Below are 2,082 nucleotides of genomic sequence, written 5' to 3'. Positions count from 1 at the left end.
AGAGAGGTGGTGGAGTCACCATCCCTGGATGTGTTTAAGGGTCGTTTGGATGTGGTGTTGGTGGATCTGGTTTAGGAGAGAACTTTGTAGAGTAGGGATGATGGTTGGATTTGGTGATCCCAAGGGTCTTTTCCAGCCTGAATGGTTCTGTGATTCTATGAAAATCATCTTTGGAAGAAGGTCTTTCTAAGAAGAGCCAAAAGCGAGTACAAAATGCCCAGTCCCTTCTCATTTTGTATGCACACCATTCAGGTTCCTCAGCCCTTTGATGTTGATATGCTTTTTGAAGCTCTTCCTGCCAAGCCCAGCAGGACTTTGAGGGGAAGTTTCCTGCATCTCTTTCTTGTACAGAAGAGTTGAAGTATTGGGAGGGTGAGGAGAGAGAAAGGCTGACTCTCAACAGAAAGTATGCCAAGTGTGTAGGAATAAAATACAACTTTTAAAAGTTTGTCATAAAAGTCCAAACATAAAAATGTTGGAATTACCTTTGCCTAACTGATCTGCTCAAGTTGCCAAGTATACTGGTAATATGGATTGTCTTGCTGTGCTTTTTGGGATGTATTTGTTGTAAATCCAATTAAGTTTCAAAAAAGACTAAGCACTTAAGTTTTGCCCTTCCAGGAGTGCCACACATCAGTGTTCAAGTCACTCTTGGCACTCTTTGGACTGCCATGTGAACATGAAGTGCCCTAAACTTGAATTTGTGTTAGTCACATACACGACCTTTAACCTCCTGTCTCACAGGCAAATTAATTGGCAGTTGTCCCAGAGCTATTAATACAGAATTATTTCCTCCTACCTGTCAAGTTGCCTAGAAAGCAGACTAGTCACTAGCTGGGCAGGACTTAGAGTCCTCTTATCAGCAGGTTCCTGCAGATCTTCTGACTCAGGTTCTACCAAATTCCTGCTTTGCTTGTCCTTGGTTCACCAGGCAGTAGAGCCTGCTGCTCAGTTCTCCTCTGGTCTGGCTGCATCAGTAGTGATAGAAGACTAGTAGAGCTTATTTTGAACCCTGTTTAAAAAGAAAAAAATGTTAGAAATTGCAAAGCTTTGCCTTGGCCTGGGCATACATTTATTTTTTTTTTAAATGCCAATACCTGAATGGACATCAGGGTGTTAGATGCTTGTAGAAACAGGTAGATGGAATGATGGGATGACAGGTGTACCTGCTGGGATGGGACCTGTGGACCAAACACCACCCTTAAGTCCCATGACTCAGTTGTTGCCACTAGTGTAACAGCCAGATACTGCCATAGATGCCCTCCCCCCTTCTAGTGTAACTAAGAATAGGACAACCACACGAAATACAAAGATTAGAAAGCTACAGCAAGATTGTCCTTCTTGCCTGTCCTCTTGTGACAGTATTCAGTGAAGGCTACAGGAGACAGGCAGCAGCTACCACATGGACAGTAAATAGGACACAGAATCATACATATTATATGTGATTCCCCCACCACCACCCACTGGTTATGTCACAAGTGGAAATGAAAGACAAAGGACAACACATGGATTTCTACACAGGCTCAAGGTTTATGAGTCTGTGCAGTAAATCTTGTGTATATATGAGATAATACGCTGATAACAGTGCAGTGAGGAAGACAGGAACGGGTAGATGGAGGAAGGAAGGTGGCCATAAAACTCTTGGCTTACCTTCAGACCATGCTTTTCCACTCCAAGTGGTTTTAACTTTTTCCTTCAGGAATGCTGCCCAGTCACCTCTCTGAGAGGAAGGGTTTGACAGCCAAGGGCCAGACTGACACGGTGGCCCCTTGGCTGCTTGCACTCCACCTTTTGCCCTTTCCTAGGCACAGCACTGCCTGGTCCACTGAGAGTGGGAGCTCAGTGAGTGGGAGCTCCTGTTGGTCCCTTTCTGCAGGTGGTCCAGGTGGGGTGTTCCCCTCTCCTCCCTGGCCTCCTGGCACTGGAGAAACTGGCAGTCCTGTGTCATGGACAAGGGATGTCCTGCAGAAAGGAGATGCAAAAACCAAGAAGGGTTTGAGCAGCAACACAATGGCTGCTGCCTTAAGCAGCCAGTTGCTGCCCTTCCATTCCTCACAAGCAGTTATTTTTGTTGCCCCCCCC

The sequence above is a fragment of the Chaetura pelagica genome, unplaced genomic scaffold, assembly GCF_000747805.2.
Source record: "Chaetura pelagica isolate M959 unplaced genomic scaffold, ChaPel_1.0 scaffold120, whole genome shotgun sequence".
Taxonomy (NCBI): domain Eukaryota; kingdom Metazoa; phylum Chordata; class Aves; order Apodiformes; family Apodidae; genus Chaetura; species Chaetura pelagica.
Note: the sequence above shows the minus strand (reverse complement) of the source record.